The 25166-nt window shown below is 44.9% G+C and overlaps 1 protein-coding gene and 1 pseudogene across 2 annotated transcripts in view; both read left to right on the top strand.

Moving 5' to 3' along the window:
* LOC144690977 (acyl-coenzyme A synthetase ACSM3, mitochondrial-like) overlaps nt 1-25166 on the top strand; it is a 129784-nt gene that overhangs the window by 68576 nt on the left and 36042 nt on the right. The window lies entirely within an intron of this gene.
* LOC144690311 (acyl-coenzyme A synthetase ACSM3, mitochondrial-like) overlaps nt 5944-25166 on the top strand; it is a 55505-nt pseudogene continuing 36282 nt past the window's right edge. The window contains exons 1-3 of the transcript XR_013578862.1: nt 5944-6192; nt 14505-14715; nt 20103-20314. The product of XR_013578862.1 is annotated as an acyl-coenzyme A synthetase ACSM3, mitochondrial-like (transcript). The remainder of the gene's footprint in view (nt 6193-14504; nt 14716-20102; nt 20315-25166) is intronic.

The raw sequence follows: 25166 nt of genomic DNA, 5'->3' as shown, positions 1-25166 counted from the left end.
AGTCAGGAAGGGGGAGCGATTAAGCAAGGGGGGAGTCTTGGTGGGGTGGTGGAAGGACTAAGTGGGGGGAGGGGTTCTGGTGGGGAAGGAATCCGCTGGGGGGGAGGGGTCTAGGCCGGGGTTGCGGGGGGGGGCGGTGGGGCGGTGGGGCGGTGGGGGGTGGGGGGGCGGTGCGGGGTGTGGGTGTCCGTAGGGGGGTATGGGTCCGGAGGTTGGGTCCAGATGAATGTGCAAGGGAGGGGTCTGATGGGCCCATGTCTGCCTCCTGGAGAGCGAACTGAGGGTGGGCGTGACATGAGGGAATGGTTCGAATGACCGAGGGCAGAGTCAAGGGGTACGGTGAGAGGGTGAGTGTTTGACCGTAACAGTGGATGGGATGGCAAGGGTAGTTGGCGGGGACTCAGAGGCAGACACGGTGCCTGGGGGTAGGAAGGAGGAGAGGAGGTTGGGGAGGTTAATGTGAATAGGGGTGGGATTTTTGGGAAGGAAGGGAACATGCATGTTCACCAGGATATTCCCGAAGGAAAAGGGTTGTGGCTGCTAGGTCACGGAGGGGAGGCGGAAGGTGATGCCAGAGGGGTCAACTGTGATGGGGGAAAGGAAATGGGTGACTGGGGGAGGGTAAAGGACAGGGGAACAAAAGTAAAACCGAATTAGCACTATGCTGTCCAAATCAAAAGTGAAACAACAGTTGTGGTGGGCGAGATCAGGCGCTGCATGGAAGTGTGATCAGTGGGTGGGCAGAGATGCAGGTCAGCTCAGATGGACAACTGAAAGCGAACCCCAGCAGGCAGCATTGAAAATGCTTAGGACATTGAGATGATATGGGAAGGATATGGTGCGTGGGAGAATGCTTGCACGAGGCTCCGAAAGACCCTGCCACATACACACACACTTCTCCCTCCAGATTCATTTGTGGGCCAGCTGCTCCCTCTGCGGTGACAGGGGATGAGGTGGTGGGGCTCAAGAGAATGGTCAGCCTCTGAGATTCCTGAGTGGACGACCCAGGGGTGTCCAGCTGCCGCTCCTCCCCCCTTCGGGTGCCCAAGGGCCCCGGCCTGACTCGTTGAGAGGAAGGAACACCTGGAGGGATGTCAAGGTGCCCCGTTTGCCTCACGCGTTGGGACTGCAGGAACTCACCCATGGCTCCCACGATGGTGTGCAGGTGGAGCGCATCTCCATGTTCTGCCCAACCAGGGTCTCCATGGCATCCACCATCCTCCCTCTGTGGGCATCACTTCATCAGAGGACAGACAGATGCACTCCTCTGACTCATGAGCTACTCTGTTGTGGTCTTCCAACAGCTCTGCGTAATGTTCCCCCGCCTTCTGCTGACTCTCCAGGATGAGTTGGAAGGCCTAATCCAGAGGTTCGTCATCTGACTTGAGCAGCACTCCAAGTGCGGGGAGCTCGGCTGAAACCTGCCTCCTCCTGCTGCGGATGCGTGTCCATGTAGTGACCACCAGATGTGAACCCGAACCTGCTCTAGATCCCACTGAGGTGTGTGTCTCTGTGTTGGTGGAGGTGTGAGCAAGAGCTGTGACAGGTCTTCCAGGCTGCTTATTTCCAGATCTTCAATGGAGGCGGTATCCTCTTGGCTGGAGGTGAGGACGTGGATGGAGCTGAGGGACTGGCTGGCTGAGGGTGTTGGTCTCTTGGCAGAGCTCCCTGTGAACCAAGGTAGAGATAATTAGTGCATGGCAGCAGTGGCAAAAGCAAGAGAGAGAGCACTCACAGTTGCATTGAGAGAGGGATGAAGTGGTGCAACATCCTCAGGTGGGTGTTCACCGCCGACGTCACCGTTGCTGCAGACAGGGCCCATGTCCTCACCAGTCAGCATGATGGCACGCTCCTCAAAGTAACTGAGGGGCCTAATGTGCACCACTTGACCCCAGTCTGGGACCTCTCCCTGCTGATGTGAGCAGGCTTCTCCTGCATGGAAACAGATGGGTGGTGTGGAATGTTTGTGTGGTGAGTGGAGCCATGACCAGGATGAGTACGCAAGCTTGAGAGGATATGAGCCTGATGGAGATGTGAGGATGTGTTTGAGAGTTCATAGTGTTGTCCCTTGAGGTGTGAGATCCCTGTGGAAATGTGATGGGTTTGTGAGTGTGTGGGTTGAGCGTGATGAGAAGCGTGACTTACTCTGGCAGAGTGGATGAGATCATTCACCCTGTAGCGGCACTAAGTGGCTCTCCTCTTTTGCAGGGCACCAGCGCTGACCACCGCTGCAACCGCCTCCCATGCTGGATTGGTGATGCCACTGCCCATCCTGCAGCCAGGGTGGGGGTAGAGGACATAACGGCTGGCCTCCATGCCATCCAAAAGGCACTCGAGGGACCCATCACTAAACCTAGGGGCTGCAGTCTTTTTGCCTTTTGGGGCTATGTCTTCTGTGCAGCAGTCATGGCTGAAATCACTGAGAGGTGTGCGTGCGTCTTGACTTTAAATATGATGCTTGGCGTGATGAAGCAGCGAGGTGACGGCATGGTGGGCGAACGAGAGCCTGCCCTCCATGGAGCTGGCGTATTTCCTAGGAATGCATAATTAATGCAGCGGGTTTGGGACAATATGGCGTGAAAGGTCGCCATTGCGGCTGGCAGGTAAAACGTCATTTTACCCGCCCACTACCGCACTTAGTGCAAATCTGGGACAATTCCACCCTATGTCATGAAAGTGCTGCCACAAGATAGACACATAGAAACATAGAAAATAGGAGCAGGAGTAGGCCATTAGGCCCTTCGAGCCTGCTCCGCCACTCATCATGATCATGACTGATTGTCCAACTCAATAGCCTGCTCCCGCTTTCTCCCCATATCCTTTGATCCCTTTCGCCCCAAGAGCTATATCTAACTCCTTCTTGAAAACATACAATGTTTTGGCCTCAACTACATTCTGTGGTAGCGAATTCCACAGGCTCACCACTCTCTGGGTGAAGAAATTTCTCCTCATCTCAGTCCTAAATGGTCTACCCCATATCCTCAGACTGTGACGTCTAGTTCTGGACTCACCCACCATCGGGAACATCCTTCCTGCATCTACCCTGTCTAGTCCTGTTAGAATTTTATAGGTTTCTATGAGATTCCCCCCTCATTCTTTTGAACTCCAGTGAATATAATACTAATTGACTCAATCTCTCCTCATATGTCAGTCCCACCATCCCAGGAATCAGTCTGGTAAACCTTCGCTGCACTCCCTCTATAGCAAGAACATCCTTCCTCAGATAAGGAGACCAAAACTGCACACAATATTCCAGGTGTGGTCTCACCAAGGCCCTGTATAATTGCAGCAAGACATCCCTGCTCCTATACTCGAATCCTCTCGCTATGAAGGCCAACATACTATTTGCCTTCTTTACCACCTGCTGCACCTGCATGCTTACCTTCAGTGATTGGTATATGAGGGCATCCAGGTCTCGTTGCACATTTCCCTCTCTCAATTTATAGCCATTCAGATAATAATCTGCCTTCCTGTTTTTGCTACCAAAGTGGATAACCTCACATTTATCCACTTTATATTGCATCTGCCATGCGTTTGCCCACTTACTCAGCTTGTCCAAATCACACTGAAGCATCTCTGCATCCTCCTTACAGTTCACCCTCCCACCCAGCTTTGTGTCATCTGCAAATTTGGAGATATTAATTTAGTTCCCTCATCTAAATCGTTAATATATATTGGGAATAGCTGGGGTCCCAGCACCAATCCCTGTGGTACCCCACTGGTCACTGCCTGTCATTCGGAAAAAGACCCGTTTATTCCTACACTTTGTTTCCTGTCTGCCAACCAGTTTGCTATCCATCTCAATACACTACCCCCAATCCCATGCGCTTTAATTTTACACACTAATCTCTTATGTGGGACTTTGTCGAAAGTCTTCTGAAAGTCCAAGTAAACCACATCCACTGGCTCCCCCTCATCAACTCTACTAGTTACATCCTCGAAAAATTCCAGTAGATTTGTCAAGCATGATTTCCCTTTCATAAATCCATGCTCAGTCTGTCCGATTCTGCCACTGTTTTCCAAGTGCTCAGCTATTAAATCTTTTATTATGGACTCTAGAATTTTCCCCACTGCCGATGTCAGGCTGACTGGTCTATAATTCCCTGTTTTCCCTCTACCTCCCTTTTTAAATAGTGGGGTTACATTAGCTACCCTCCAATCTGTAGGAACTGTTCCAGAGTCTATAGAATCTCGGAAGATGACCACCAATGCATCCACTATTTCTAGGGCCATTTCCTTAAGTAGCCTGGGATGTAGATTATCAGGCCCTGGGGATTATCGGCCTTCAATCCCATCAATTTCCCCAACACCATTTCCCTACTAATACTGATTTCTTTCAGTTCCTCCTTCTCACTAAACCCTGTGTTCCCCAACATTTCTGGTATGTTATTTGGGTCCTCTTTTGTGAAGACAGAACCAAAGTATGTATTTAGTTGGTCAGCCACTTCTTTGTTCCCCATTATAAATTCCCCTGTTTCTGACTGTAAGGGACCTACTTTTGTCTTCACCAATCTTTTTCTCTTCACATACCTATAGACACTTTTACCGTCAATTTTTATGTTCCCTGCAAGCTTATTCTCGTACTCTATTTTAAGACAGGTAGGGACAGGTAGGATTTTGACAGTATCGGTGGAGGGATGGCATTATATGACTAACTTAGAATGGTATGTGACTAGGAGGGAAACTTGGAATTGGTGGTGGTCCCATGCATCTGCTGTCCTTAATAGTGTAAATAATGTAGACTGCAGCCATGGACTACCTATTGGTATTTAGATTGGCTGTTTAGACTAATGGAGGAAGTGCTGATCAAGCAAGTTGATTTGTCTGGGTGGTGCTGAGCTTCCTGAATGTTGCTGTAGCTGAGTCCATCCGTGTAAATGAAGAATATTCCATCACAAATCTGAAATGTGCCTTGTAGATGGTGGAGGTCCTTTTGGGAGTCAAGAGATGAGCCACTGGCCACAGAATACTCTGCTTTTGATTTGCTCTGATATACCCCACTTGAAATACATGCACTAAAAGGTAGTAGGGCAACGGAACATATCATCTGGAAGAGGTAAGTACAATTTGAGTTTTTCTGCCTGTACCCCTGGTAAAAGCATCCTAGCTCAGGTAGTAGAAAATGGAGTAGCACTCTATTACATTGAAATTGATACCATGGGTATAAGTTTTCTTTAGCCTGTGTGAAAAGTACTGGAATGTTTTTCACAGATCAAGGAGTGCCTCCAGTAATAAAGTTCTTAAAAGTATTCTTGCCTGAATTATTCAATTATATTTTATGAATGTGTTCATTTGAGTTCGGCTGAAGAAAACCGGGTTTGTAGTCTTGTTTATTGTGGCAACATAATCTGGTTATTTGATCCAATAGGACTCAATCCCGCATCGTTCCTCATCTCTTGTCAAGTGCATGCAGGTATGTCTTTTGAGACTCAGAAAGTCTAGTCATACATGAATATTTTTTTTTGTTTCCTGAACTGGCCAAGTTTACGTTCAACTAATCAGAGGATGCTCAAACAAGATGGTTAGTCTACATGTTTATATTTTTCTTGAAATGCTGAAAATCGACTCTAATACTCCTTTCCCCATTGTGCCCCCACTCAGTGCTGCACCTTATCACTGGGCTGAACAAGTTTGAACCAATCTACAAATTTCAATCCTGGTTGGACTTTAAACCTGAGTCATCAAATGTGCAGTACAGTGTCGTAAATCATTGAACCATCTTGATTTCATGGTTATGCATTTACTTCTGTTCCAAGATCTCAGTTCTTACACAGAATGTTTATCATTGACGAATATTTGTCTTTCTCCTTTTGTATTTTAGTTGTGTATATTAACTTCTGTTCCGAGACTTCTGTTCCTGCGCAGAATGTTTATCCTTGGCAAATATTGGTCTTTCGCCTTTCACTGTGCATTTTGGTTGTCCTGTTCCACAAATGATATAAAATGAAAGTGCCAATGATTCCATTTGGTCAGTTGAAGCTAGGAATAGTGAGTGTAAGTTCATTGTTCCTGGCTAATTGCAATCGAAGAGCTTTTGGAATATTGAAAACACAATTCAGATCATTTTTCTCAAATAATAAGATTCATAACCCTCAGAATTTCACAGACTATGAATCAATCAAACAGCAGTACAAGCCAGAATATTTCAATTTTGCAAGTGATGTCCTCGATAAGTGGAGTGAAATGGAAAAGGTATTTTATAATCCTCCTGTATGATAGACACGGCTCATTTTTAGCTATAAGACAAGGTTTCTGTGAAATTTGAATGATGTATAGACTCATCAAAATGTTTCAATTAGTTGAACGGTTGGTACAACTTATGCATTCTACTTAGAATAAGTGATCCTTAATGTCTGGCATACTAAGGCTCTTGCCAATTATAGCCACTCTAAAATGATATGCCTTCATATATTGTGTTGAGAACTAGCAGAGCAAATGAGTAATTTTCTCAGTCTATGTGTTAATATTTTTCTTGAAATGCTGAAAATTGACTCTAATATTCCTTTCCCCATCCTGCCCCCACTCAGTGCTGCACCTTATCACTTGTCTGAATAAGTTTGAAGCAATCTACAAATTTCAATCCTGGTTAGACATTGAACCTGAGTCATCAAATATGCAGCACAGTGTTGTAAGTCATTGAACCATCTTGATTTCATGGTTATGCATTTACTTCTGTTCCGAGATCTCAGTTCTTACACAGAATGTTTATCATTGACGAATATTTGTCTTTCTCCTTTTGTATTTTAGTTGTGTATATTAATTTTCCTATTTGCTTAGCAATAACCTGCTCACTGATGCCCAGTTTGGGTTCCACCAGGGCCACTCAGCTTCTGACCTCATTACAGCCTTGGTTCAAACATGGACAGAAGAGCTGAGCTACCAAGGTGAGGTGAGAGTGACTGTCTTTGACATCAAGGCCGCATTTGACCGACTATAGCATCAAGGAGCCCGAGGAAAACTGGAGTCAATGGGAATCAGAGGAAAACTTTCCACTGGTTGGAATCATACCTAGCACAAAGGAAGATGGTTGTGGTTGTTGGAGGTCAGCCATCTCATCTCCAGCACATCACTGCAGGAGTTCCTCAGAGTAGTGTCCTCGGCTCAACCGTCTTCAGCTGCTTCATCAATGACCTTCCTTCCATCATAAGGTCAGAAGGGAGGATGATTGCACAATGTTCAGCACCATTCGTGTCTTCTCAGGTACCGAAGCAGTCCGTGTCCAAATGCAGCAAGACATGGACAATTTCCAGGCTTGGGCTGACAAGTGGCAAGCACCATTCGTGCCACACAAGTGCCAGGCAATGACCATCTCCAACAAGGGAGAATCTAATCTTCGCCCCTTGAGATTCAATGGCATTATCATCACTGAGTCCCCCACTATCAGCATCCTGGGGGTTACCACTGACCAGAAACTGAACTGCACTAGCCATATAAATACTGTGGCTACAAGAGCAGGTCAGAGGCTAGGACTCCTGCAGCAAGTAACTCACCTCCTGACTCCCCGAAGCCTGTCCACCATCTACAAGGCACAAATCAAGAGTGTGATGGAATACTCCCCACTTGCCTGGATGAGTGCAGCTCCAACAACACTCAAGAAGCTTGACACCATCCAGGCCAAAGCAGCCCACTTAATTGGCACCCCATCCACAAACATTCACTCCCTCCACCATCGACGCACAGTAGCAGCAGTATGTTCCATCTACAAGATGCATTGCAGAAACTCAACAAGGCTCCTTAGACAGCACCTTCCAAACTCATGACCGCTAACATCTAGATAGACAAGGGCAGCAGATAGTTGGGAACACCACCACCTGGAGGTTCCTCTCCAAGCTGACTTGAGTTGGTCCAAGCCAAGTGGAATGTCTGAGGTGGCAGCTGCAGCTAACAGTGATGCAAGGCGTCGAAGCAGTCGCTGACTAAAGTCACCAAGAAGCCGCCCAAGAAGTGAAGGAAATCTCGCAGGCAGAGCTATTCTACTTACATGTATAGGTTGCTGACCCAGATCCACCCTTCCACCAGGATCTCGTCCAAGGCCATGAGTGTTATGAATTCCTTTGTTGTTGACATTTACGAGCACATCACCTCTGAGGCTTCGCACCTCATTCGCTACAACAAACGCCACACCATTTCGGCCAGAGAGATCCAGAGTGCCATCCGCCTCCTGCTGCCAGGAGAACTGGCCAAACACACCATCTCCGATAGCACGAAAGGGGGCACCAAATACACCAACTCCAAGCCACACACACGGAATGTGGGCTTCGCTGGCTGGGCCAACATTTATTGTCCATCCCTAGATGTCCTTGAGAAGGTGGTGGTGAGCTGTCTTCTTGAACTGCTGCAGTCCCTGTGGTGTAGGTACACGCATAGTGCTGTTAGGAAGGGAGTTCCAGGATTTTGACCCAGTGACAGTGAAGGAACGGTGATATATTTCCAAGTCAGGATGGTGAGTGACTTGGAGGGGAACTTCCAGGTGGTGGTGTTCCCATCTATCTGCTGCCCTTGTCCTTCTAGATGGTAGTGGTCGTGGGTTTGGAAGGTGCTGTCTAAGGAGCCTTGATGAGTCCCTGCAGTGCATCTTGTTGATGGTACACACTGCTGTGCGTCAATGGTGGAGGGAGTGAATGTTTGTGGATGTTGTGCCAATCTAGCGGGCTGCTTTGTCCTGGACAGTGTCAAGTTTCTTGAGCGTTGTGGGAGCTGCACTCATCCAGGCAAGTGGGGAGTATTCCATCACACTCCTGACTTGTGCCTTGCAGACGGTGAACAGGCTTTGGGGAATCAGGAGGTGAGTTACTCGTTGCACAATTCCTAGCCTCTGACCCGCTCTTGTAGCCACAGTTTTTATATGGCTAGTCCAGTTCAGTTTCTGGTCAATGGTAACCCTCAGGATGTTGATGGTGGGAGATTCAGTGATGGTAATGCCATTGAACATCAAGGGGTGATGGTCGGATTCTCTCTTGTTGGAGATGGTCATTGCCTGACACTTGTGTGGCGTGAATGTTACTCGCCACTTGTCAGTCCAAGCCTGGATGTTGTCCAGGTTTTGCTGCATTTGGACATGGACTGCTTCAGTATCTGAGTAGTCGCGAATGGTGCTGAACATTGTGCAATCATCAGCGAACATCCCCACTTCAGACCTTATTATGGAAAGAAGGTCATTGATGAAGCAGATGAAGATGGTTGGGCTGAGTACTCTACCCTAAGGAACACCTGCAATGATGTCCTGGAGTTGAGATGACTGACCTCCAACAACCACAGCCATCTTCCTTTGTGCTAGATATGACTGCAACCAGCAGAGAGTTTTCCCCCTGACTCTCATTCCCAGGGCTCCTTGATGCCACACTCTGTCAAATGCGGCCTTGATGTCAAGGGCAGTCACTCTCACCTCATCTTGGGAGTTCAGCTCTTTTGTCCATGATTGAACCAAGGCTGTAATGAGGTCAGAAGCCGAGTGGCCCTGGCAGAACCCAACTGGGCATCAGTGAGCAGGTTATTGCTAAGCAAGTGCCGCTTGATAGCACTTTTGATGACCCCTTCCATTACTTTATTGATGATCGAGAGAAGACTGATGGGCCAGTAATTGGCCGGGTTGGATTTGTCCTGCTTTTTGTGTACAGGACATACCTGGGCAATTTTCCACATAGCCGAGTAGATGCCAGTGTTGTAGCTGTATTGGAACAGCTTGGCTAGGGGCGCAGCAAGTTCTGGAGCACAAGTCTTCATACTATTGCCGGAATATTGTCAGGGACAATAGCCTTTGCAGTATCGAGTGCCTTCAGCCATTTCTTGATATCACGTGGAGTGAATCGAATTGGCTGAAGACTGGTATCTGTGATTCTGGGGACCTCCAGAGGAGACTGAGATGGATAATCCATTCTAGCAAATGCTTCAGACTTATCTTTTGCACTGATGTGCTGGGCTGCTCCATCATTGAGGATGGGGATATTTGTGGAGCCTCCTCCTCCAGTGAATTGTTCAATTGTCCACCACCATTCATGACTGGATGTGGCAAGACTGCAGAGCTTAGATCTGATCCATTGGTTATGGGATTGTTTAGCTCTGGCAATCACTTGTTGCTTATGCTGTTTGGCACGCAAGTAGTCCTGTGTTATAGCTTCACCGGGTTGACACCTCATTTTTAGCTATGTTTGGTGTAGCTCCTGGCATGCCCTCCTGCACTCTTCATTGAAGCCAGGTTAATCCCCTGGCTTGATGGTAATGGTAAAGCGGGGGATATGCCGGGCCATGAGGTTACGGATTGTTTTCGTGCTGTTGCTGATGGCCCACAGCACCTCCTGGATGCCCAGTCTTGAGTTGCTACACCTGTTCGAAATCTATCCCATTTAGCACGGTGGTAGTGCCACACAACACAATGGAGGGTATCCTCAATGTGAAGGCGAGACTTTGTCTCCACAATGACTGTGTGGTGGTCACTCCTATCGACACTATCATGGACAGGTGCATGTGTGGCAGGCAGGTTGGTGAGGGTGAGGTTAAGTATGTTTTTCCCTCTTGTTGGTTCCCTCACCACCTGCCGCAGACCCAGTTTAGCAGCTACGTCATCTAGGACTCGGTCAGTAGTGGTGCTACCGAGCCACTCTTGGTGATGGACAATGAAGTCCCTCACCCACAGTACATCCTTGAGGATGACTATGACTAGTCTGTGAGACAGCTCTCCCAATGTTGGCACTAGCCACACACCCACCCACCCCACCCACCCACCCTCCCCACCCCCGCCAGATGTAAGTGAGGAGGACTTTGCAGGGCTGACAGGGCTGCGATTGCCTTTGTCGTTTCCAGTGACTAGGTCGATGCCGGATGGTCCGTCCGGTTTCCTTCCTTTTTTGTGACTTTGTAGCAGTTTGTTACAACTGAGTGGCTTGCTAGGCTATTTAAGAATCAACCACATTGCTGTGGGTCTGGAGTCACATGTAGGCCAGACCAGGCCAGGTAAGGACGACAGATTTCCTTCCCGTGATCCAAATGGGTTTTTATAACAATCGACAATGGTTTCATGGTCCTCATTAGACTCTTAATTCCAGATTTTTATTGAATTCAAATTCCACCATCTGCTATGGCAGGACTCAAACCCCAGTCCCTAGAGCATTACCCTGGGTCTCTGGATTACTAGTCCAGTGACAATATCACTATGTCATCACCTCCCCATAGGTGATTCAAACAGCTCATCTGAGAACTCAGGGCCTTCTAATTTTAAAACTTCAGGGATTTTATGCAGCTGCTGCTTCAGCTCTTTCAATTCTTTCCTATTCTCATTAATAGTTCCCTGGAGAATTTCATATCTTTGCCCCTTCTCAGGTAACCCATCCCTTAACTCGGCCAGAGACAGGTTTAACTCTTCCTTTTCTTCTTCATATCTTTTCAGTTGCACAAATTGGGAGCTGATTGAATTTTGTAGTGCACAAAAGTCCTTTAATAGGTTTTCCTTTTCTTTTTGAAGGATGCTGACTTCAGCTTGAACTCTGTCCCAGTGTAACACATGTATGGGCTTCTCCCATTGGGTCTTCAAGTACGCATTTTTTCCTGCAGTAGCGCTTCTAGTTTCTAATTGGGAACTTAGCAGGCCCTCAAGGTTTATCTCTCCCAGCCAGTTCCTTCCAAGCAGACTCGGTCCCCTGCCTGACATTACAAATAGGGGTAATTTTGCAAACTGTTACTCATGCTGCACCTTGGCTTGACATTTCCCTTTCAGTCTTATTTCTTCACCCGTTTACGTTTTCAGTTTAGTGTCCGAAACTTCCAATATTAAAGGATGGGTTCCTTTATTCAAGTATCTGAATGTATGTCCTCCAATGATGGACATCGACGCTCCAGTATCAACTTCCATCTTAATGGATTATCCTTTGACTATAATGACTACTTGGATTAGCTCGGTTCTACCCACTTTCAGGTTATATAATGAGTGGATAACTGATCCTACTTTTTCTGGTTCTTCCATGAGACATATTTCACAATTTCTCCTTTTGTCTTTAAACTGATGTCTCAGCCTACCTCTGCAATTCCGCCTTATGTGACCAAAATGGTGGCAGAGAAAGCATTCAACTTTTTTGAATTGTCGATTGCCCACTGGATGCATTTCTCTCCTTCATTTTGTGGGTTTTCACTGTGGTACTGTTGTTTTTTACTGATCTGTACATAGGGGGCTTTTCCCACCTTTCTGTGGGGTCTGATTTTTCGTGCCTTTTGTTGTCGGTCTGTCCCGCCCTACCAGATGGACGGTGCATCCCTTATCTTCCGAATTACGACAGCACTCTCCATGGCTGTGGCTAATTCTAATGCCTTAGTGAAGTCTAGATTAGCTTCAGCTAGCAAACACCTTTGAATAATATCATTTCCAATCCTGCATATCAGTCGGTCTCTCAACATATCACTAATGGATGTTCCAAATTCACAATGTTCAGTTAATGCCTTTAAAACGGCAACACAGTCAACTATTGTCTCCCTGGAAACCTATTCCTTGAACTGAACTTGAAGTGCTGCATAGCAACTGAGGGCTTTGGTCTCAGGTGGTGTTGTACAATTTTCATTAACTCGTTGAAAGTCTTCGAATAGGGGGTGTTATGTGATGTGAGGTTGCAGATCAGCCCATACGTTTTGCCCCTGCAGGTGGACAAAAGAACCGCCTTCTTCTTTTCCTCCCCCGCAATGTCGTTAGCGGTAAAAAAGAACGCTAGGCACTCAACGTACTGAGACCAGTCATCTGAAATGGGGTTGAATGGATCAACATGCCCGAACTGTGGCATTGTGAATGACTGCAAGGGGACTACGCTTCCCATGGCTTCCCAGTTAATGACGAGTTCAGGTGTTTAGCTTACTGCAGCTTTCTTGACTGCCATTGATCGATTCATGTTTTGCCTTCCGCAGAGTTGCCCTCTCTAGGGGTCTCTCATAATTTTCTGTCTATAGCCATTTTTCTTGCATGTACCTCTTTAAATGTATTGCTGCTTTAAGAGCAGTCACCGTTTTTTTTAATTCCCCCTCTACAGCTGTCAGCTTTTCTCTGCTGGGTTTCGTGCTCTTTTCGGTTTTGGCGGGTTCCCCGCAATCGCGATTCTACAGGCGGTTTTTTTCTCAAATTTAAAACTGCAGCACTGCTTTCTGTTCTGATTGCCGCCTATTTGACAACACGAGTACAGATTCTCTTTCTAATGTTTTGCTCACCCGTCTTGTGAATTCTCACTCAGGGGTCTTGCAATTTTGCTATTTTCATCCTCAGCACCAGTTTTATGTCTTGGGCCTATGAGTTCACTAGTCGAGTAAACTCAAATTGCACGCCTTCATATACACTTGTTAGTTGATGCTTGCTATCAATATCTGAGGGAGACCAACATAAGAACAAACCGTGATTGTTTTTTTCCAACAGAAGGCAGAGCACTAAACCCTTGCATGCTCTCACAATCACCTCTAGCTCTAGGCTTAGTTAATCAGTAGCCTGCACTGTACATTGATTGGTCAGTACTGTCCATGGTTCGTCCACTTGCATTCTCTTAAAGGTACATGGTACTCCACTTTATCACAGTGCCATGAAAGGCAGGATGGTGCTGGAAAGGAGTGCAGGAAAAAAGGCAGCTGCCTGACAAAGCATTTTAATTGGCTCCTGACCAGCTGACCAGGTTTTGTGTGAGAAGCAGTGCAGCTGAATAGCCCGTAGCCTGAAAGGAACAAGACCTAAAACCTCTTTCTTCCACGGTGTGTGTGGAAGATTCCAGTAATTTCCCCAGTAATAGCTAGCTGTTTTCTTTCTCCTCATATCTGTATAACCTGCTCTCTCTCCGAAAACCCCTGTCAGGAGGCAAAGGGAAAAATCACTGTTAGAGACATTGAAAGGCAAGTGCTCAGCCAGTGAACTAAAGACTGAAAGTGTTAGAAGACCCCCTCGTGTCGTCAACAAGAGCTGAAAGGAATTTTGAAGACATCAATCAAAATCAACCCATCGAATCCTGTACTCCGGAACTGGTGCTATCGAATTGTTTTATCCCATCCTTAAAATCCACGTTTTCGTGTGTCTTATGTGTCTTGTATATGTGTGTATAGGGATTTAAGAAGTGGGTAGAGTTTAAGTTAAAGTGTTAGAAATTAGCAGTGCATATTTCTTCCTTTTGCCATTGGTTAATGACAGTTTGTTCAATAAACAGTTACTTACTTACTAAGTTTACAAACCTGGTGCTCGTATTCTGTTAACCTAAATTAAACAGTTAGGTAGAATTGGGGCAATCTGGTGGTTTGATCAAACTTTCCACATTTGTCGTGGCTCAGGGAACAGTAGGGCTGATATTACAGCACACTATCCCCAGTGAGTTGTGACAACAACTATTAATAAAGGTCATTTCATGAACAGCATTTCACTACCCAGGTATTGTACAAAAAATTGGATTGAATATGTTATCCCTAAGTCTGATGCATTCAAATATAGTTTTTTCTATGGAAAAGCTTAGACATTTGATATTTTTACTTGTCTGATAATATTTTTATTGGCATTTCCACAGGCTGGAAGCAAGGGTTCAAACCCTGTGTTTTGGTGGTTGAGTGAACATGGGCAAGAGGTGAAATGGACCTTCCAGGACCTTGGAGTCTACTCCAAGAAGGTGGCTAACATCCTGTCAGAAGTCTGTGATCTACAATTGACTGATCGAGTTATTGTTATCCTGCCACGGGTTCCGGAATGGTGACTTGTAAGCATAGCATGCATGAGAACAGGTAAGGGTGTGGTCGTCAACATCACTGTTCAGATGGATGTTTAACAAAATGCGTTTTTCTCTCCTCTTCCTGTAAGAGACTGTCTCAAAGCAGCCCATTTAAAAACCACATTTTTGCAAGGAATTCTGATTAAGTTTTACAAATTTCCCTTAGTTGACAGCTTTGGAACTGTTTATGATTAAGCTATGCAATTATTAGCAAAATGGGGGCTGCATGAGCCCAGTATGATGGAACTGAATTAATGCCTGTAACAATAGTCACTAATCCAGGGTGCTTCAGCGATTGTGTCCTTTCCAAAACATTCGTAATTCGTTAGCTTCCCATTTAGCAGACTTATTTACTCATGCAAGCATGCGTTGGTAGTGACATCACAGATTTTGTTTAAAACAAATGGAATAGAAATTATAATAATTTTAAAAACATGTTAACCAGGTTCTAGTGGCAGATTATTCAGTTTTATTGATTCCATGCAAACCTACAGTTCTGGGCAACTGTTTCATAACTAAGCCCACGATAAAGAAAGGTTTACTGTACTTCCTGTTACTGGGGAATATAAAGATTACAAGTAATGAGGCTAAGTGGTAGCAATTTGCATTGAAGTTAATATTAATGATTGAAGATACCAGAGGTGGATTCTTGCAGACTTTACTTATAGGCTTTGCACAAAAGGTTGCAAGTGTTGGCCAGGTACTCCCTTGTAGGCAGAGGATGTATCAGAAGGCAAGTCAAACTGAATCGGTTTATACCTTGTTTAAAACTTCTGTTAAAAACAAAAAGCTAAAAGCTACTGCGGATGCTGGAAATCCAAAACAAAAACAGAATTACCTGGAAAAACTCAGCAGGTCTGGCAGCATCAGTGGAGAAGAAATCAGTTAACGTTTCGAGCCTTCACGGCCCTTTGGCAGAACTGAAGCATAGTTAGGAGAAAGGAGAAATATAAGCTGGTTTAAGGTGGGGGGGGCGGGGGGGGGGGGTGCGGAAGAGAGAAGTTGAGGGTGTGGTGATTGTGGAGATAAGCAAGCCGTGATAGGAGCAGATAATCAAAAGATGTCACAGACAAAAGGATCAAAGAGGTGTTGAAGGTGGTGATATTTGTCTAAGAAAACTTCTGTTGTTGCCTAAGTACAGGGTGGCGAAACTAAACATCATGTCAGTGGTTCTCTATTAGGTTGGGATGTACATCAGTCTAGTGAAGGAGAAATGAGCAGCCTAGTTTTGGAACTAAACAACTCCATCTGGTTTATGATGTATTTTCTACAATTCGAGGTTGAAACACAAAACTATTTTCCTAGTTCAATTTGCTAGTCAGCATTATTGCTCCTACATAAAAATCAGAATTCACTGGATTATGTTCAGTAAAACCATGGTGGCATATCTTACAAAGAAAGAAACTGAATATTTGCTATTTTTTACATAGCTGTTGCCAGGTAGAACCATAGAACCATAGAAAAGTTACAGCACAGAAGGAGGCCATTCCTTCTTGTCCATGCCAGCCCGAAGACACTCAGGTGCCCTTTCTAATCCCGCCTTCCTGCACCCGGCCCGTAGCCCTGCAGCTTATAGCACTTAAGGTGCAGATCCAGGTACTTTTTATAAGAGTTTAGAGTTTTTGCCTCTACCACCAACTTGGGCAGCGAATTCCAGGTAGGAGTAGAATTTTGGAACCTCTTTCTCACCAGTAAAGGTGAGGTGAGAGTGACTGTCCTTGAAATCAAGGCCGCATTTGACCGAGTGTGGCACCAAGGAATCTTAGCAAAACTGCAGTCAGCGGGAATCGGGGGAAAACTCTCCACTGGTTAGAGTCATGCCTAGCACAAAAGAAGATGGTTGTGGTTGTTGGAAGTCGGTCATCTCAGCTCCAGGACATCACTGCAGGAATTCCTCAGCATAGTGTCCTAGACCCAACCATCTTCAGTTGGCTTCATCAATGACCTTCCTTCCATCATAAGGTCAGAAGTGGGGATGTTCGCTGATGATTGCACAATGTTCAGCACCATTCACGACTCCTCAGATACTGAAGCAGTCCATGTCTAAATGCAGCTAAACCTGGACAATATCCAAGCTTGGCTGACAAATGGCAAGTGACATTCGCACCACACAAGTACCAGGCAATGACCATCTCCAACAAGAGAGAAACTAACCATCGCCCCTTGACATTCATTGGCATTACCTCCACTATCAACATCCTGGGGGTTACCATTGACCACAAACTGAACTGTGGCTACAAGAGCAGGTCAGAGACTAGGAATCCTGCAACGAGTAACTCACCTCCTGACTCCCCAAAGCCTGTTCACCATCCACAAGGCACAAGTCAGGAATGTGATGGAATACTCCCCACTTGCCTGGATGTAGCTCCCACAACACCCAAGAAGCTTGACACCATCCAGGACAAAGCAGTCCACTTAATTGACACCACATGCAAAACATTCACCCCCTCCACCACCGATGCACAGTGGCAGCAGAGGTACCATTTACAAGATGCACTGCAGGAATTCACCAAGGCTCCTTAGACAGCACCCTCCAAACCCATGACCACTGCCATCTAGAAGGACAAGGGCAGCACCTGGAAGTTCCCCTCCAAGTCACTCACCATCCTGACTTGGAAATATATCACCGTTCCTTCACTGTTGCTGGGTCAAAATCCTGGAACTTCCTTCCTAACAGCACTGTGGGTGTACCTACACCACATGGACTGCAGCGGTTCAAGAAGGCAGCTCACAACCACCTTCTCAAGGGCAACTAGCGATGGACAATAAATGCTGGCCCAGCCAGTGAAGCCCACACAATGTAAATGAATAAAAAAAACAGTGAATTGGAACTTATCAATACACTATAAAGCCACTTCATATGTAAAGCATTTGTGGAATAAACAAACTGTTCCCGATTCAGAAATACTAGCCATGATAAAACTGAACAACCTATTAATTAGCATGCAGTGCAACCCTTTGTTATTTTATAAACCTTGACCAAGTTTCTTCCATGTCAACAGTGCAGAAGAGAAAATAGACCCAGCTTTTTAAGCCTGAGTAACTAAGGTTCTTCAAGCTAGGAATATTTCTCACAGCTCTCTTCTAAACCCTTTCCAAGGCTAACATGTGAGGGAAATCAAAACTGGTTGCAGTATTCCAGATGGCTACAATCTTACCAATGACAAGTGTATGATAGAATAGGTTCTTTGGTTTGCATGTAAGTCCCAACATTCTCCCTCAAAAGAGCCCTTATTAAGATAGCTGATATGTGGCATGAGAAATACACCTGGTACATTAGGGAATGATCTGGTGTAGAGTTTAGTGCATATTTTTATCACAGTACAGGGAGCTTTATTCCAAATCTAGCATGGGATTGCTCGATAGTGGCACAATAGAATGCCTAGGAAAATGTTTCCTTTCTCTAGCCCTCAGATTTCTCATGGGATCAATTTAACACTAACTAAAACAAAGTATAACCAGAGAATTCTGAGACTGCTCTGCAGGTCAGGCAGCATGTGTGGAGAAAAACATAGGGTTAGGAAGATCTGTGATCTTCCATCAGAACTGGAAAATGTTACAGATGTAACAGGCTTTAAGCAATCACAGGTGTAGACAAAATAGGGGGTGGGGGGAGGAAAGACTAAAAGGGAAAGCATGCAATAGGCAGGTGAGATTCAGGACCATTACCAGCACATGCTGTCTGAAAAAATTTGGAGCCGGGGTCGTGATCTGAAATTATTGAGCTCAACGTTAAGTCCAGAAGGCTGTTAAATGCCTAATTGAAAGATGGGGTGCTGTATTTTGAACTTTTGTTGAGTTTCATTGGAACAGTATAGGAGGCCGAGTACACAGAAGTGGGACAGAAAATTAAATGGCAAGAAAACAGAAGCTTAGGGTCATGCTTGTGAAATGACAGAGGTGTGCAGCAAAGCAAACAGCAATCTGCATTCAGTCTTCCCAGTATCGTGAAGGGAATGGTCCCCTCAGAATGCTGAAAGGGGAGGGGAAGATGTGTTTGGCGGTGGCATCACAGTGGAGTTAGTGGAGTTTCTGTCATCTCCAGTGCAATGCCACCACCAAACACATCTTCCACTCCTCACTCCCTTCATGACCCCTTGGCCCTTTCTTCCGTCACCTCTAACAGACCCTCTCCTTCCTATGGCACCTGTTGTATATTTTATATCTCGGATCTATGCACAGATGACACTAGTTTCTATGTGTGTAACAGATTCTATTCACAGTGCTTGTAAATGTCTGCTCCATGCTTCAGCTCTGGCTTCCAGCTTTTTCTACAGCTTTGTTTACTTTTCTCTGAGTCCACACCTAGGCTTAACCAATCAAGCACAGTGAGAATTGATTATAAACAGACTCTCATAATCAAACACAGAAAAATTAAACACTACAGCACCCTCCCATGTGAGCAAAGAAGATGTAACACCTTCCCTTTTACCTCCTACCTTCCCATTATCCAGAGCTCTCAAACACTCCTCCCAGGGTGAAACATTGTCTAATTATACACCTCTCCCTTTAGTATATTGTATTTGCTTCTCGTGATGCAGTCTCTTCTACACGGGGAAACACAGATTGGAAATAACTTTTCTGAACAACTCCATTCTGTTAACAAGTGTAACCCTTAGCATCCAGTCACTTGCTATTTTAATTCTCCATCGAACTCCCACTCTGACCTCTCTGTCCTCAGCCTCCCACACTGTTCCAATAAAATTCAACGGAGCCCTGAGGAAGTATACCTCATCTTTCGATTAGGCAGTTTTCAGCCTGCCAGACACAATATTGAGCTCATCAATTTCAAATGACAATTTCTTCTTCACCCGATAACATCCTCGATTATTCGAGGGTTGCCAAACCACGTGATTTTACTGCTGGGCAGGGCAAGGAGGGAGGCCCCATGTCTACCTCAGCCAGAACAGGTATTAAGCCCCGTCCTCTTGACTTTATTTTTGAGCCACACAATAGCCATCTAGCCAACTGAGCTAACTGATCACCAGACAATCTCTACCCCCATTTTTTCAGACTTTAGGTGCTTTATTAAATCACTCCTGCCTCCACCCCATCACAGGCCTTTTGTTCTTTCCTGCCCTCCTTTCTTCCCTGCACCTGTACCTGATTGAAACCCAGTATAGCTGGAATGTTTTCCAGTTCTGACAGGAGGTCACAGGCTTGGACCTTTAATTCTTTCACTGTCCACAAACGGTGCTTGGTCTGCTGAGTATTTCCAGCATTTTCTGTTTATATTTCAGATTTCCAACATCCTCACTATTTTGCCTCAAAAAAATACAAGGTAAATGTGTTTCTTTAAAACATTTCAAATCTGAATTAATAAATTAGTTCCAATTAGCTTCAATAGTCAAGTCTCTGCAAATATTTAGGCATTGATCTTTTTGTTCATGCTCTGATTAGGTACTGTACTGATTCCTGGCACAAGTCTGCTAACGGCCACAGACATATGTCACAGACTGCAGGCCTCCAAAGCAAAATGCATCATTACAAATGACAGCCTGGCAGATGCTGTAGAATCAGTGGCATCCAAGTGCCCTTCTCTCAAAGCAAAGGTGATTGTATCACAAAGTCATAGAGAGGGATGGATGAACTTCCAGGACCTTTTCCGGTTAGTAATAACTGCATTTACATGGAGTTATTTTGAAACAGGTTGTGCTTCGTGACCTCAGAAGAAATGCATTTCAAATATTTCTACAGATGCTTAAAGACATTTTTATTCAGTCAATTCAATCAATTTTGCACACAGAATTGGAAACGCTCCATAACCATTAATAATTAGTCAACTAACTTTAATGAACTAGCATAGTGATATACTTGGAGATTCTCGTGTGAAGCTTTGAGCACCTTAACTGCTCTGCTTTTCTGAATCTAAATAATTGATGGTTCTCTGAGGTGGACTTCCTCCCTGATAAGAATGGAAGCCCCCCCCCAACCCCCCCTCCAGCCAATTAACACTCAGAGGAGTGGGGGTGAGTTCCCTGCCAACCTATTTGGTTGTGGGGTGGGAAACCCTGTCACCAAAAAATTCTGCCCTTGATTAATTGTAAATTATTTTTTGATAGCATTACAGTGATTTTGCAACAATTAACTCAGCTAGCCAGGCAGTGAAGGATAGAACACAGAAACCTATTCTTTACATACTTACAAGCTTTAACTTACAGAAACACACATTGCATATCACACAGCCCTAACCATCAACCCTTCTTTCAGCCTGCTCCTATATATATATATACATATATATATATATAAGCACATTTGAGTCCACAATTAATACCCAGTACCGAATTATATACAGTTAACACACTTACATGTCATTAGGAGCAGGAATAGACCATACGGCCTTCGAGCCTGCTCCAGCATTCAATATGATCATAACTGATCTTGGGCTTCAACTCCACTTTCCTGCCCACTCCCTTAATTCCCTGGGAGACCAAAAATCTATCTATCCCAGCCTTAAAAGTATTCAACGATGGAGCATTCACAACTCTCTGTGGTAGAGAATTCCAAAGATTCACAACCCTTTGAGTGAAGAAATTTCTCCTAAATGATCAGACCCTTATTCTGAGACTGTGCCCCCTTGTTCTTGATTCCCCAACCAGTCGAAACAACCTCTCAGTGTCTACCCTATCAAGCCCCTTCATAATCTTGTATGTTTCAATGAGATTACCACTCATTCTTCTAAACTCAGTGTTCTGCCATTGAAGACATTCAAATTTGTAGTGCTTTGTTTTTCAATACAGAATTAAACTTTACAGAAAATTTCAAAAGAAGGGGAGCCAATTGCATTACATTCATTTAATACAAGCATTTCACAAAATGACTGTGCATTCAGACATGTTCTGAATTATATTTCATCACCTCTCATACCTCTTTCGCTGGTTTGGTTTTGGCATTTCAAGGGTTCATATTCATATACATATTTTGGGAATCTATTGTTGCATGGTGCTTTAACAATGAATGCATTGGTATATTTTTTGTTGTATTATGGTTAAATTTTATCCCAACACCATTGAAACCTCCAACCACGTATTTGACAATTACAAGGCTTACTTCTCAAATACTCTCCTCCCTTTTCACCCCTTGCAGGAGATTGCATGACTGTGTGGGGGAGGGGGTGGGTGGTTTAATGACTAGTCATAATTCTCCAGCCATCATGAGGTGTTGGACATGCTTGGTGAATCAGCTAATATTTTCGTGCCTGTAAATTTCTTATGTTCATACACAAACTCCAATTCATCTGGAATATAGTTATCCACATCCTGTCCTGCACTTGTTTATCATGCCAACCTCTAATAGTGGCAACCCCAGGCCGCTGAATTCAAAATTGTGTTTTTTGTCTTTAAATTTCTTTACTGTCTTGTTGCACACACTTCAACCTTCTTCAGGCCTAGTTTGCAACCTGCACTCATTTGATTCTGGCCTTCTCCCTCCATATTCCTCCCTCCCTTCAGTGACTCCAGTCATCATTGTCAGCATTCTGAAATTCCGATTCTCAAAGTCTGCTGAGCTGCCACTTCCCTCCCTTCTTTGAAAAAACCTCCTTCTCAAAACCCTCGTTAACCTTGCCTTCAGTTACCTAATCTAACCCTATTCCGAAATTCATTTCAGGTTTCCAATCTCCAATTTGTGAAGGGTTGTAAAAATGTAGGTTGCGCTGGAACCAGAGAAGGATTTAGAAACTTTTTGTTTTATCCAATGGTGTAGGGTAAGACAGCTCACTGTTGTGGGGAAGCATCTTGTATTATTGCATCAAGATCAGTGGTTCTGGTTGAACTCAGTGGGGAGGCGGTGGGGCGGGGGGTGAATTTTTAAACCCCAAGATGGGTACGATTAAACTGACATTAAGTATTTTATGGCAGGTTGGAGTGATGTTTCCCATTTTTAAGAATTTGACCGCTGCTCCTCTTCTATCCATCTTGGGGTTTAAAATGTTCTACCTGCTCTCCATGCACCTCCCCCCGCAGCGCCCCCCCCCCGCCCCCCCCACTCTCCGCCACCACTCCCCCACCACCCCCAGCCCAGTTCAATCAGTACCTAATCTTGTGTTATGATTCTTCCCTGCATCAGCGTCTCATCTTGCCTTACTTAAGCAAGTTGACTTCTAATTGTATTCCAGCATCTCTAACTTAAGTCACTCCAAAAGCCCTTGTAGCTTTCCCTTTAAATTTGAATTCCTGCCTATGTCTGTGTTTCTGCGTTTTGTCTTCCTCAGTGCTGGGATCAAAGAACTTGCTACACAAAGGGCATGAGTTGTTTATTAATTACCAAGACAAACTGACAAATTGCTAATTATTTACAGTCTTTGGACAAAACAATTTCCATTAGCCTAAACCGCTTTAGATGCCATTTTAAACATGTGAGAACACACTTTGTTTTTAAAAAATTACAAGTAATTATTTTTCCAAATATTTTTGGAAAAAAAAGTGAAAAATTGGCAACGGTCTTAATTCTACCTCCTAAGAAATGCAAGTCATACGGACTTGAAACGTCAACTCTGTTTCTCTCTCCATAGATGCTGTCAGACCCGTTGAGTTTTTCCAGCATTTTCTGTTTTTGTACCTTACAACATGTGTTGTTAATAGACCCCGAGTGTCAAACTGCACAATTAAGGAGCACAGGGCTACAAACAAACAGTCAGTGCGGGGGAAATTGCTCCATGTTGCGCCTGTGTTCTGGGTGTAAAGGGGTAAAGGACCAATTTTACAAAGCCATGTCCCACACCCTAAGGACAGCTGAAATAAGTCCAATGTCATATTAGCCTTCAACGATATTCAGGTGTTCCAGGAGGCACCATAAAATGTTGTTAGGTTGCTTGCATACGTTAGTAGAGCCCTGCATACGTTAATTGGTCTTCTTCAAGGACCAATTGTAGAAATTGGGCAGTGCTGAGCAGAGCAAATGGCAAGCCTGAGCCTCAAAGGCTTTCCAGTATTTGCTGCAGCCCTACCAGTGGCTGACAACAGGTAATGTTATTTTTAACTTTATTTTGACATGGAGCTAAGAGGAGCAGGAATGCTGCCCACAGCCCCTTGGAATTCCTGAAGGCTGCTGCTAGGCTGCGTAGTCCCCCTCCCTCTCTCCTGCACTTCCTCCCCTCACCTACCTGAGGACTGAAGCCGGACAAGCAGATGCCCCAATTTGTTCATCTTAAAATCACCTCAGGAGGCTTGAAAGCAACTGGAGATCACTGGTAATATTGAAATGAGGCTTGAGGCCCAATTTCAGCAAGGTTCAAACTTCCAGCTTCTTGCATGTGAAGGAAGCACACCAGTCACTCTGCACCTGAAAATGGATCTAAATGAAATTTTAGCCCAAAGTGTTTAAGTTTTAAGCACTACAAATAGTCACAGTTACATGGGAAAATTGGTGTGAGAGAGGTTTGTATGTTTGATGTTTGAATATACATTGGGTGGGGTTGGGGCAGATTGCTCAGTTTGTTAGATGGTTAGCATATGGATCATATTAACACCAACAGCACGGTTTTAATTTTGTCAAATTGCCTTCTATTTTCTTCCCACTCTTCCTCTCCACCAGTCATGCAGCTCCATAGCCACCTTCAGTATTTCGGTGCTATACTCAAATTACTTTTCCTCTTGTGTGATTCAGTGACTTCTTAAAAATTCTTTCATGGGATGTGGGTGTCACTGGCAAAGCCAGCATTTGTTGTCTATCCCTAATTTTTTTTTATTCGTTCATGGGATGTGGGTGTCGTTGGCTAGGCCAGCATTTATGCCCATCCCTAATTGCTCTTGAGAAGCTGGTGGTGAACTGCCTTCTTAAACCGCTGCAGTCCATCTTGTGCGGGTACTCCCACACTGCTGTTCGGAAGGGATTCCAGGATTTTGATCCAGTGACAGTGAAGGAATAGCAATATAGTTCCAAGTCAGGATGTTGTGTGTCTTGGAGGGGAACTTGCAGGTGGTGGCATTCCTGTACAAGTGCTGCACTTGTCTTTCTAGGTGGTAAAGGTCGTGAGTTTGGAAGGTGCTGGTTAAGGAGTCTTGGTGAGTAGCTGCAGTGCACCTTGTAGATAGTACACATTGCTGCCTGTGTGCATCGGTGATGGAAGGAGTGAATGTTTAAGTTGGTGGACGTTGTGCTAATCAAGCAGACTGCTTTATCTTGGATGGTGTCAAGCTTCTCATGTGTTGCTGGAGCTACGTTTATCCAGAGAAGTAAAGAGTATTCCATCAAACTTCTGACTTGTGCTTTGTAGATGGTGGACAGGATATACAGTCAGGAGGTGAATACTCACCTCAGAATTCCTAGTCCCTGACCTGCTCTTGTAGCCACAGTATTATTATGACCCCACACCAGACTCCCAAATTTTGTTAGAGCCCTGGACAAGACCCCCAAATTTGTTTTTATACTGTTAGAGACCAGTAACTGTTGTTTTAAAGTAGACAAAGTTAGAAAATCTGGTTTATCACAAAGAGATTAAAGGCACAAGATTTCACTGTTTTA

This window comes from Cetorhinus maximus, chromosome 15 (assembly GCF_964194155.1).
Source record: "Cetorhinus maximus chromosome 15, sCetMax3.hap1.1, whole genome shotgun sequence".
NCBI classification, from domain to species: domain Eukaryota; kingdom Metazoa; phylum Chordata; class Chondrichthyes; order Lamniformes; family Cetorhinidae; genus Cetorhinus; species Cetorhinus maximus.
The sequence above is the reverse complement of the archived record's forward strand: the minus strand, read 5'-3'. Positions and strand labels throughout refer to the sequence as shown.